Source organism: Sinohyriopsis cumingii, chromosome 14 (assembly GCF_028554795.1).
Source record: "Sinohyriopsis cumingii isolate HCF-2022 chromosome 14, ASM2855479v2, whole genome shotgun sequence".
Lineage (NCBI taxonomy): Eukaryota > Metazoa > Mollusca > Bivalvia > Unionida > Unionidae > Sinohyriopsis > Sinohyriopsis cumingii.
In genome coordinates, this window is record NC_142974.1 from 14,123,627 (window position 1) to 14,136,680 (window position 13,054).

A 13,054-nucleotide genomic window follows, 5' to 3' on the forward strand; every position below is an offset into this window, starting at 1 on the left:
TGTTGGACAAGCAATCAAACCCCGCAAGGATATTTTCACGCGGCAGACATAAAAACACTGATGTAATTTATGTAACCCAGCGATATACACAAATCCCAAAAGTGATCAGGGACAACTGTAACATTCTTGCACTATTTAGCGGCGTTGACGCACACACGTTACGAAATATACATCAGACTTGGTGCAGCGGCGACATGGACATAAATAAGTTTAAACATTTCTTTAGTCGTGCTCAGGCGAAACCACATGGATTTGAAACGATAAACTTACATCACCCTCGAACACGGTATCGAGTTGGGTTAGATACAATTTTTAACTAGACAAGCAAAGTCTGCCAGGACTTTTACAGAGCAGCAGAGGGGGCTAAACACCCCCGAGAAGTTTTCGCAGCATAGACCATTGTACAAGAAATAGTTGTAGCGTAAATATTTTCACAAATAACTCTTCCAAGTCAGCAGAGAAAGCTCATTCTGTGTTGTTTTTCTGAATGGAGGGTTTATTTTGTGAAAATAAGGTCTCTATCTAAAATGTCCTCGATGGGGGGCTCTGTTAAGCAAAATATTTTGTGGGATTAGTCCCCTCTGCTGCTTGTGATTAAGATTTTTAAAGTAGCTTTAAAAAAATTTCAGTCATATGGCTACGATGTCTGCAGTGTGGCAGTTTATAGTGATGTCTTCTAGCAGTGGGGCATTATGCCGCAGACATGAAGCATGATGTTCCACCCAGTCACGTTATCCTGATACCAAGCCGACCAGTCCAAACACTAATCTCTTACTGCTGAGTGCCTACCGAGGCAGCTGTTAGTACAATTTTTATAAGTTGTTGGTATGACTCGGCCAGGGTTCGAATCCACCACCTCCCGCTTCCGAGGCGGACTCTAACCACTAGACCACCGGAGCTTGTACTATTGTGTTATGGGAAAGTATATAGGTAGGCTTTTCAGAAAATACGGTTGTATATTGGATAGAGATAGCATACACAGAAATCTGATAGATAATCGGATGCTATGCAATGACAACTATTTTTGTACAAACCCTCTTTGCTGCCAATGATACCTTAAAATGATATATTTCCACCCATAAAATACAACAACAACAACCAAAAAAAAAAAAACTAAAGACAACGATCATTGATCCTAACGATAATCAAACTGTGAAAAATAAAATACACTAGTAACTTGAAGTAAGCTAAAGGGTTTATCTCATTATTCAAACATTTATTTGTATCTTTTGTAGTTAGCAGTAAGGGGTGTTAAATTGCAAATGGCGGACGACTTAGATTACATTCACATTAGATCATCTAGGTATTGTGAACAATTCGATTTATCTAGTATTATTTTCACAATTCGAAGACACAATGTCCTCTCTTTTTTACGCAGACTACTTGCGCCACACAGAGATCTTTATCTAGTTAATGATTATATTTGTCAACAATAGTTAACCTCTCTCTCTCTCTCTCTCTCTCTCTCTCTCTCCGTTTAAATAAAAATACAACTCACAGAAACGTATAACAGATCGATTCATTTTCTGTTTTTGACCACGTGACATCCCTGTACATCTATATCAATATCTGTCATGGAAAATCCAAATACCCCTTCTGCCCATTGCTGCATACATCTATATCAATATCTGTCATGGAAAATCCAAATACCCTTTCTGCCCATTGCTGCATACATCTATATCAATATCTGTCATGGAAAATTCAAATACCCCTTCTGCCCATTGCTGCATACATCTATATCAATATCTGTCATGGAAAATTCAAATACCCCTTCTGCCCATTGCTGCATACATCTATATCAATATCTGTCATGGAAAATCCAAATACCCCTTCTGCCCATTGATGCATACATCATGAAGTAAAATTCGTACCAGTTATAGCTTATTTACTGCTTATTATAATTTTCTTAGTTATACATATTTCTCATCATTGAACCTATCGTTACCATGTGGTGCTTATTTATTTTAAACTTACATCCTGTCTACTTGTATGGACTCTTTTTTTTAAGTAGACAATTTATTTGAACCGAATTGCAAATGATGATATGCAGTTAAAAACCTGTCTAAATTAGAACCTCCTGCGCAAGGTGTTCTCGAACTTCACTGAAGCTGGAGTTGTAATTTGTGTGGTAAAGGTGAACTCCACAGTTTTCTATTGGGTTAAGTTAAATGCTTTTGTGTGGTGGAAGAAAACTTCAAATAAGGCCTCATTAGCGGGAAGCAGTAAAAGATTATATTTCATTAAATTCTCTCTCTCTCTCTCTCTCTCTCTCTCTCTCTCTCTCTCTATATATATATATGTGTGTGTGTGTGTGTGTGTGTGTGTGTGTGTGTGTGTGTGTGATTTCATGTTTTTCTGTCTTGCGAGGTATCAAGCATATAGAAGGGTACTTTAAATATAAATTTCAGACGAATTATGGTTACAATAGGCTCAAAATAAGTCCAATATTCACATACAAAACATATTTTACTGAGTTTAGAGTAGGGATGTTGGCGATGGCGTCATCAGGGTTAATATTCTGTGTCAAAGTTTGTGAAAGCCATTCATATTCTGCTTTGGTTTCTGTATTTAGTTCATGTTTTGCTGAAATATCACCATATGCTTAAAATTCCAACACTGATTCGCAAGTATTTCCTGATTTGCTAACGTAACCAAAATGTCGTGTCGTCATAATACAATCGCATATTACTTCCATTGTTGTGTGTGCGTGTGTGTGTGTGTGGCTGGATTATGGATGGGTAGGTGTGGGGGTCAGTGTGTGTGCTGCTACATTATAGAAAAGTCCATCGTTTTTGTCTCTCTAGCATTCCCCACTTTTTTCGATACAAGCAAAGCCCAAGTGCGTTAACCTATTTGTGTTATCTGTACTTCAGACAGATTAGATTGCAGTTTCATTGATGAGGTCGGTTGTTTCATTTCGGAAAAGTGTAACATACTTTCAATATGATTTCCTCGAAGCAACGTATTCTGTATATGTCTTTCTCCTGTTGTTGTCTTGGTTGTGTCACTACATAGACGACCCAGTGTCTATAAAAATCCAGTCTGCCAGGTGTTCAGCACCCAGTTGTCACGTGCACCTAACAAAACAGGTAAGACACCTCCATAATTACTCTTAACAACGTGTATTATACAATACCACCATCTGATGTGTTCAAAAATTGTAAACTATAGACAAGCTATATGCACACATACACTTAGCAGCGGGGGGGGGGGAGCGAATCCTACAAAATTTATAAGGCTCCAAATGTCGAAATAAACCCTCCAAAAAAAGGGTTTTCAACCGCAAATAATAAGTCGACTACGTTTCAAGAGGAACCCTTGGAGGGAGAAACCTCCAGGAGGTCCTCCTGAGTTAGTCTAAATACGGTTTCTGGTTGAAAAACCTATTAATGGCGCTTCGATTAAAAAAAATGAACCAATTTGTTGTCGTCGCCCTCCCCTGCTGCTATGAATTAAAAATTACTATACCAAATAATGGTACACTCGGAATCCTACACAGCTTGACTAGCTAGAGAACGAGAAGAAGCACTTAAAAAATATATCCCCGTTAAAGAGGATTTCAAAAAAAATGTGCAATCGCGGCAGGAAGCACAAGTTGAGTACGCAGCGGAAACGGAACAGATGTTTAAACCTATTACCGCGGTTACTGGAGATGTTTTAACTGCTATTAGGGGACCTAAAAAGGAACCAGGTGAGAAACAAGAAAGTCTTATTCAAGTATTAAAAGAAACTGCTGAAAAAATGGCTGTGGTTCAGCCTCAACTTGAAGGTGCTGTTGGAGAACCCAAAAAGAAGAAAAAGGGAGTTGATTTTAGGGAGAAATTTACTGAAGCGGGTCTAAAAGAAATTCAAACTTATAAAACAAAAACCCACCAGGGTATGGCCAAATTTAGTGAGTTTGCTGTCGAAAGATTTAATTCCAGAGGTGATATTTTAAAATCCGAATATGAGTAGTAAGGTGGGTCACCCTAGCCTCAATGGGAATTATCATTACAGAGACCCCTGGGTCACTCTAGCCTCAATGGAAATTTAACATGGAGAAAAATCGTGGGTCACTCTAGGCTCAAGGGGAATTTAAACATGGAAAAAGTCTTGGGTCACTCTAGCCTCAAGGGGAATTGAACAATGGGATTTTTTTTTTAAATTTTTTTAAATTTAAATTTAAATTTAAAAAAGGGGTAGGCAATTGAAAAGTCATTCTCTTTTCGAGAAATATGGCTGGCCCTGAAAAGGGCCTTTGGTTTTTTTCTAACACTTCCACTTCTTCAACCATCTTCTCACTTTTGTCACTATTCCTGTCTTCTTTTTCTCCTTTTCTGGCATCCAATCAGGATGACCTAGAGCTCTAAACTTTTCCTGAACTTTTATCCAATTCTGATTCAACCTCTCAAACTCTGCCTGTTTCTTTTTGTTTTCCACATCTTTTCTTTCTTCCCTCCATTTCTCTTTAATCTTCTCTACTTCTTCCTCCATTACTTTTCTCATCAGATCTTCCCCTTTCTTCACCTTTTCCAATCCCCATTTTACATTTCTCCACTCTGTCCAGTACAATATTTTTTCTAGGAAGCACCGGACTTTGATGACATTATCCAGTGCTTCCTTCAAACTTCCCACTCTGAAGTAAGGTGGGTTAATGAAGCCTCTTGACTTATTGACTTCTTCTTCAATCATCCCTGCTATGATATCTCTTACTGTCTTTAGGCCTTGAACTTGACTCGTTACAAAGTCTTTCATATCTCCATGCCTCCATTCCTCTTCTATTCTTCCTAAAACATATTCTACATCCATTATCCAGAAATAGATGTCTCTCAATAGATTAAATAGAACTGATACTTGAATCATTTTGTCTCAGTTATTCCTTAGAATGGTTCCAACATCAAACTTTGTGGGTTCTTATACTTAAAGCGCGTACGTGAAGGAAAACATCCCCCTAAAACATAAAATTGATCTTACCTAGATCATGACCAAACAACGCGCGGACGTGAAGGAAAACATCCCCACTTTTCTCATTTCATATAATAAAACCCAAACTATACTCTCCACATACGCTAAGAAACAATAAAGAAACTACTATTCACACAAACTTTACTTGAGCAGTTACAAACACAAACACAAACACTCGCACTATTAATAAAGAGTTAGTGTTTATATTCACACTACTCTACCTACACACATTGGCAAATTGATCGTTATTTCTTTTCTTGAGTATTGGGTAGCCCTTAAAAGGGCTGTTTTTTGAACTCCAGATGCACCTATCTAATGATGGCACCTTCCTGGCCTGGCGCCACACACGCATCTTCTTCCCCAGTCTCCTTTCACCTTTCTTCTGGGGAGCGCAGAGGGAGGATGATTCGCTTCAGCACCCCAATCCTCTGTCTCGGGAATATTGTACGACATCCTCTCTCCTATTTTCTTTTCCTCCTCTTCCCTCTGTCTTCTCTCCTCCTCTTCCTTCTTTATTCTTTCCTCTTCTACTATAGCCTCCGCGGCCAGTTCATTTAATAGGCGCCTGACATATTCCAGATGTATCTGGAGTTCAAGAAGTTTGCTTAGTCTGCTATTCATTTTTGGTGTTGATCAATCAACAAGGGTAGTTAGACTGCCGAACGAGTTTCAATTTATAGTGAAAGCGCGGACGTGAAGGAAAACATCCCCCTAAAAACATAAAATTAATCTTACCTAGATCATGACCAAAAAACAATGCGCGGACCTAAAAGAAACACTCACTCACTTTTTTAATGCTACCCATCACTATTTTAAAATTTTTTATAAATCACTTCAATAGACTATTTACATACACAAAGCAATCTAACCCCAAATGTACACCTCAAACACCAAAAAAAACATGATTTTAATCTACTATCCACACCAACTTACGTGAGCGCTTACAAACACAAACACACAAACTCACAAACACATACCTTCACATTTTTTAAGAAAGAGTGAGTGTTTATTTTCACACTACTCTACCTACACACATTGGCAAATGGATAGTTATTTCTTTTCTAGAGTATTGGGGTAGCCCTGAAAAGGGCTGTTTTTTTGTTTGCTATGGCAATCTTTTTTAGTTTCTAAGAATGCGATGTCCTCTGAGGATAGACTTTCTGGCGATAGGTCTGCTTCTTCGGAAAGAGAAGAAGAACTCTTTGGTGCCGATACGACAATCGACAAAGCCTCTGTCAGCTTCAGGTTGCTGCTGCTGCTGTTGTTGTTGTTGCTGCTGTTGCTGCTGTCCCTGAAGTCTGTACTTCTCTGTCCATTCTTCTTTTTCCCTGTTCATTTCTTCTCTGAAGAGCTCTTCTATCAGGTCTTCAGTGACTTTTAACATTCTCACATTCTCTATTTCTTCTGGCTTCGGTATCAGACTGTGTCTGACCCTATGCAAATTCACGTAGGCTTCGTTGAGCTTAGCTAGTTTGGAGCACATCTTCTTAGGAGGATGAGTCGACAATGGATGGTTAGACTGGAAACAACCCCGGTTCTTAAAGTCAAAGCGCGGACGTGAAGGAAAACATCCCTCACACGGTTTTCGAGCCGCAACGTTCAGTGAGTGTCATGAGAGGGATAGTAAGAAATCAAAGAGCATCAATCCAACATTCTTATAGCTAAACAAAAGACAAAGGCATTTTTTTTCAAAACACAACATTTTTTATTCAAAAATCACTTAACACTAAACAACAACTCTAACATTTTTAACAATAATCCAACAATATAACATCAAACAATTTTTTCAAATCACAAACATTTTTTTCTCAATTGACAATCTACTTTAAACAGGGCTGAGAACGTTGTGAATGAAATTGTGATTTCCACTGTTGGAAATCATTAGGCCATTGATGGACACTACGTTTCCTAGCTTGAGACAAAAGATAAGCATAATGGTCACAAAACCATCGATCTACTTTCACATCGTTTCTAGCAGAAGAACGAGGATCAAAATGAGTCACTAAATGTTCTAAGAAATAGCCCAGGCTGCGATAATGCAGAAAATACACACAGTACTGTCCACACACCAAGGAATCTGTGCCTTTTAATTTCACGTTATTGAATCGGGTAGTCTGAGCATTTCTTCTCATAAAGTCAATGATATCGTCTTCCAAAGGGGGCAATCCGTACGAATCGAAATATTCCACACATCCTTCTTGAGGAAAGTAGACGGCTACCCAGTGGGTTCCTGGGAGATGACTGTCGTCCGTGTTGATCACATAAGCTTGATGGTCTTTAGGTTTGCGATGAGGGAGTTCATCTTTAGCACAGACGACAGGATTCCAAGAAGCCGTATACGAACTGTGGTTCAAAAGGTAATAAAGTTCCCAGGTATACATGTTTTGTGTGTGCTTTTTTCTTCTTCACAGGTAATAATAAGTCGTCAATTCGATCCTGACTTTTTGCTTGAAAATGTCTGACGAATAAACGGTTATTCGTTCTGTTTCCTCACTCTGATTCAGGAGAGCTTCGATACGATGGATCTGTTGAGTGGTTAATCGTGGACAAGAATGTTCACGCAAGTCTTTATACCACTGATGCAACACGTCTTTGTTCGAGATGAGACTCCAAGCTTCGTCCAGATACTCATCCAATTTTTCTTCTTGACTCAACATCAGGCATTTATCGTGTTGAATTTGACTGGGTTGATCGTTTTGACATCCATAGCAATTTTTCTTGATCAATTCCGTCATTTTTTCGACCAAGTGTTTGGCAAAACAGGAGACTAAATGGGCTTCTTGTTCTGGCCATCTCGACTTCATCATGATCACTTCTTCTTCCACAGTTTTCTCACATTTCATGTCCAAAGTTTCTCCACTAGGTAAAGAGGGATAACAGTCTTCCATGGCTTCTAGTAATCTAGAATGACTTCTCTCAAACTGTTGATTTCTATGGTATTATCGAAGTCTGCATACAGGATGACGTTCACCGTTTCATCAGGGTCTCGGTCTTTAAACTGAATTTCCACACGAATCTGGCCGGATTTTCTAGGGTGGAAATGTCCCTCGTCGCTGCCTTGGTCTGGAGTGAAATCAAAAGCCAACAAAGCGTAGCCTCCTGCATAATCCTCGTACGTAATACCGTGACTGGTATTGGTTCCTAACTGTCCGGTGGCTTCGTACAGGGACAAGTACGATCTCAAGTAATTCTTCTTGGTAAAGTCAGGTTCAAACGGTCGGGTACACAAGGTTTTGCCATCGCGACTGACTTCGATTTTGGACACGCCAAAGTGTTGAAAGTAGAAAGGATTTTTTTCGACAGCTCCGTTGAAGGCTGTATTTTCGACGATACCAACGATCAAACGTTTGGGTAGCTGTCCTTGGAACAGATAATCTTCGATCATGGATCGCTGTCCCTTGGGAATGGTGACGGTTTTCACTTCCACGCGTCGTATGGGATACTTGGCGGTCGTTCTGCTCAACGTCTGACTGATGTCGTTTCCCACTTTAGGTAACACTTCCACACGGCGTACGTAGAGTCTGGCTTCTTGGATTTTGGTTTTGTAACCGTCACTATCAGCCAATAAATGGAAAGCGGTACTGCTACGATTCAGTCTCAGGCGGACATCCACCCCGTTCAGCAAATACTTTTCTTGCAACCACATGTCCAAATGCAAACGATCCATCAGTTCTAAACTTGTGTCGACTCCCGTGATTCTCTTTCTTCGTTCTAGAAATCCATCATTGTTGTCTTTCTTTTCATCAGTTTCCAATATTTCAAACTTGGTAGGTTCGTCAGCTTCCCATACTACAGGCATTGAGATGAGTGTTCTTGGCATCTATTCCGTACGTCAAGAGATTTTCCAGGTAGGCACGATAAGGGTAAGTATCCATGCTGCTACTGACCAGTTTGTTATTCAAGTACAAGTCCACTCCACTGAACAAGGAATGCATGAAATTGTTGACGGGAGCTACTGCTTCATCGTCTATAGCACCTCCAGTCTTATCTAGAATTTTGACTTTCAGGTACAAGTAACTGCTATTCAGATCGATGTAATCTTCGGGCTGTCCTTTGATTTCAAACTCGATGGGAGCGGAATCCGTCAAAGAGGAGACGGGGTGAAATTCCACCCACTGGGATTCTTGCATGGTCATCATGGTAGGTGGCATGGCAAACAGATCCAGTTCCGACTTGGAACAAGCGCAAGACTCTCGGTGCATCCTTTTTTTTTGTTCTTTCTCAATAATCGAAAACGTCTAAGTCTCGAACGGTTCTTCTTTTCTTGGCCTTTTCTAGCTTGAAGTCTGGTGAAAGGGTGTTTTCATCGTCGTCTCTTTCTGCCTTGTCCTTGCTGAATGCCTGACTCGGTAGCGTGCAGGGCATTTATAGGTGTGTCTCGTCGGCCTAAAATGTCTTTGCCCGTTTGCAACAAGACATTTTTGCCTGCCCTCATGAAGGCTTCTTTAGGGTTTTGTTTGTCGATGAAGACCTTTTGGAGAAATTCTTTGCCTTGCGTTAGTGTCGCATCTTTCAAGGCGTGCAATCCGCGTGTCACCATCGGTTTCAACACCGGGGCCACCGAACGAAAGGCCGATTTTAACATATCTCCTAAACCGTGTCCTCCCTGTCGAGCAACCCCTCGGTACACTGGATACATGACTTACGAATCGTGAGAGAACCGTTTTCGAAAATGGAGTTTCACCGTGACTTTTCCTTTGGTGAATGGAATATTTTGTCCCAAATCTCCTTTTATAGTAATGTTGACCGTGTCCAAATACGACTTACTGACAGGCAAATAGTGAGGATGGACAAATTCGCGGTGAACGTGGTAAGTGTTTCCACCTTCCTCGTCAGCGTTCGTGGCAGAATCCACTTTGAAAGGAATGACACGCAGTAACGGTACAGAGGTGTGTCCCACCACGTTGTACTCCACCACATCGGAATACACGAACATCAAATTCAGTCCTTGATTCAGTTCTACTGGGGTACGAAATAACTTGCTAAAAGACTCGTTGTCGTGAACGATGGGTAATTCGTTTTTCTTCATCATGGCCATTCTCATGTTCATGTCTCCGCCCAACATGTCATACAATTCAGGACAAAATAAAATGGACATGATTTTACTTCGTTCAAATTTCATCGAGAAGCGACGAGCTGCTTTGTGGTACACCATGGTGACACTTTTGTTGACATGCTCCAAAGCTTTCAGAAACACGCCATTAAACCTGGTGGCTATAGTGCTGACCAAATGTTGACCACTAAAATAATAGCCTGGGGGAATGAACAAGTGATAGGTGGTGTACTTTTGATTTTGTGTACGGGTTTTCTTGTTATATTTGACATTGCTATCCATCCACTGTTGCAATTGTTCGTCATGAACTTCCACATCAAAAAAATTTTGATTGGGAAGGACATTGAGGACTTGGGTCGGGTGAATGATTTCTACTAAAGCCACTTCCCAATGGGTTTCGTGATCTAAGGGGATGGCCTGAGGTAATTTGGCCGTGTAACAGCACAACGTGTTGTGGGGAAATACCTCCATGGAACTGTCACTGGGTAAGGTTAAGTAAAATTGGTTTTGGTGACTCATAATTCCAGAGTTCTGTGGCTGTCCGAGGGGTTACTGGACGTCAGAGGCGTGTCTCCGCCCAAAATGGGGTTCTGGTTGTTGTTGATGGATTGGTGACTGACACTGGCACTGGACACAAGGTTCCCGTGGTTCCCGTTCGAGGAGAATTTCAGGGAGGGATTGGGAAGCAGGTAACCGATGCAACTGCTCAATAAAATGGTCCACAATTGTTTGTCTCCTTGTTGCAAACTCAAATTGGCAATGGCTACCCCGATGACACAATACACCACGAAGATTTGGCAGAAAAAGACGATTTGCGTTTTAGGCACACGTTCTCCGCACCACACCCACAAGGGTTGTTTTTGTAAATCTTGCACAGAAGAACTGGGTGAAGGAGGAGTGGTCGACGTAGCTGCGTCTGTGTGAAAGGTCATGATGGTCACTTCTTTTTAGAGTCGATGACTTGCGAAGCGTCGATCTAAGAATCAAAACTGGGTGGATATCCTTTCCAACGTACTTTGATTTCTTTGACACGTCGTTTGCCCACTTTACGGGTTCTGCGTTCGAGAATGCTTTCGATGTCGTACACGTCGTCTTCTTTTTTGGTGACACGTTGTAACTCCGGCAAATAAAACGTTCCTTTGAGCACTTCTCCGTTCATGTCTTCCAATTTATAGACGGCAGGATGACGGCCATGCACTCGTCCAGTGACACGAAACAGTTCGGTCGTCCAGTTAGTTAAGTAACCTTTGAAGAAAGTGCGTTTGGTTTTGCCAATGCGCACCCAATCTCCTACGGCCAACTCTCCACTTTTCTTGGGGACAGCCCTCGTCGGGGAGGTACCGAACAGGCGCTCAAACACCAACACTTCGTTCTCGGGAGTCACGTCTTGCGGGGCACGTCCGATGCTTCGATGGTAAGATTGGTTGTACGCTTGCACCAGGTGCGGTAAGATGTCGATGTACTTCAGAGTGTGGTGATGCGTAAAATATTTCCACATGCGTTCTTTCAAAGTGCGTTGAAAACGTTCCACGATGCTGGCTTTGGTTTCGGGATTCTCGGTGGTAAAAAAATGAATGTCACGTTTCTTTAATTCTTTTTGGAAAGCTTGGTTCAGAAATTCGGTGCCTTTGTCCGTTTGCCATCGAGGAGGGTGACGACCGCTTTGTTTCAACACCCGTTGCAGGGCTCGCACTAACTCGCTGCTCGATTTGGAAGTCAAGGGCACGACCCAGGCAAATTTGGAAAAGACGTCGATGACACAAAACAAATATTTGTAGCCACGATTGTAGCTGGCCAAATGAGAGACATCGACTAAATCGGCTTGCCATTGATGATCGATGCCTTCCACTCGGGTGCGACTTCTGGCAAAATTGCGTCGAATGGGTTTGTGTAAAGTGTAGGTAGAATGTTCTTGTAACCATCGTTGCACTTGAGGTAAACGGAGACTTTTCAATCGAGTTTTGGCAGCACGATACAATTTTTGAACTCCTGCGTAACCTGCAGGATGAGAGGGATCGTAGTAAATGCTGGCTAAGACTTTTTCCATTTTTTTGTGTTTGTGTGTTAATAAGACACCCACTCTTGGAGGATGCTACTCTTTTTCTCTTGGGGTACTTTCTTGGATTGCAATGCTTTGCGTGTGCGACCGGCAATAGGTGTTGAAGAGGAGGATGTCTGAGCGGGGGATATCGGTTCTTGTTTCACTTCTGTCTTCACTTCTGTCTTCACTTTCTTTTTCTCTTGTGATGAAGAAGGGGTGGCCATCATCTTTTTAATCCATCCAATTCTGGAGGTAGGTGGTGTTGTTAACTTGCGTACTTTTTCTGGTGGAGTTTGAAACCCTTCTTCTTCTTCTTCTCCTTTTTCTGTCTTGGTCACTGGTACTGGTGGTACTGGTACTGGTGATGGTGATGGTGCTGGACTTTTCATCAAGGTCTTAAAATCTTTCAGAGTGGGTAGAGCTGTTTCGTCTAAAGCTTTCTGGTGAAAGAGTTGCAGTCGTTGTAGAAGTTGACCGTACTTTTGCGATTTTTCTGTTTCGGACAAATCTTGGCGATCCATCAAGGATTGCAATTCGTGTTGTAACTGGGACATCTCGCTCAAATTGGGATTGGGAGGTAAATGCGGGATGCGTTGTTCTTGCCACCAATGGTATTCCATCCATCGTTTGTAATGCACTAAAGCTAGTTTTCGTCCTTCCATGGGGTTGTCAAGGGTCGATTCTGAGATCATGGGACTTCCGAGGGCCTTTTTATCTTGCTCCCACCAGTCCTCCCAACATGGTTCCCAAGACTCCTTTCAGTATGGGGCCTAACAAGAGGGGCAAAATGCCTCCACGTTGCACTAACATCTTCTTCTTTTGACGAATGGGAATTTTCTTTCGAACCATTTGGCGAAGAACGTGACGATGTTTGCTTAAGCATTGTTTCTGGTGTTTGGACAAAGGGATCGTGCCTTTCAAGACGTTCAAACAACATTCGCACACGGTATCGATGACCTCTTTGGAGGCCGATTGAATGAGTTTTTTTCGTAGAGGTGAAGAAGCTTTGGACAGGA

The 13,054-nt window shown here is 41.5% G+C and overlaps 1 protein-coding gene across 1 annotated transcript in view; it reads left to right on the forward strand.

Moving 5' to 3' along the window:
- Window positions 1-2,957: 2,957 nt before the first annotated feature.
- LOC149783287 (uncharacterized) overlaps window positions 2,958-13,054 on the forward strand; it is a 121,794-nt gene continuing 111,697 nt past the window's right edge. Inside the window, exon 1 of the mRNA XM_089931520.1 lies at window positions 2,958-3,089. The gene's annotated coding sequence lies outside the window, so the exon portion shown is untranslated. The remainder of the gene's footprint in view (window positions 3,090-13,054) is intronic.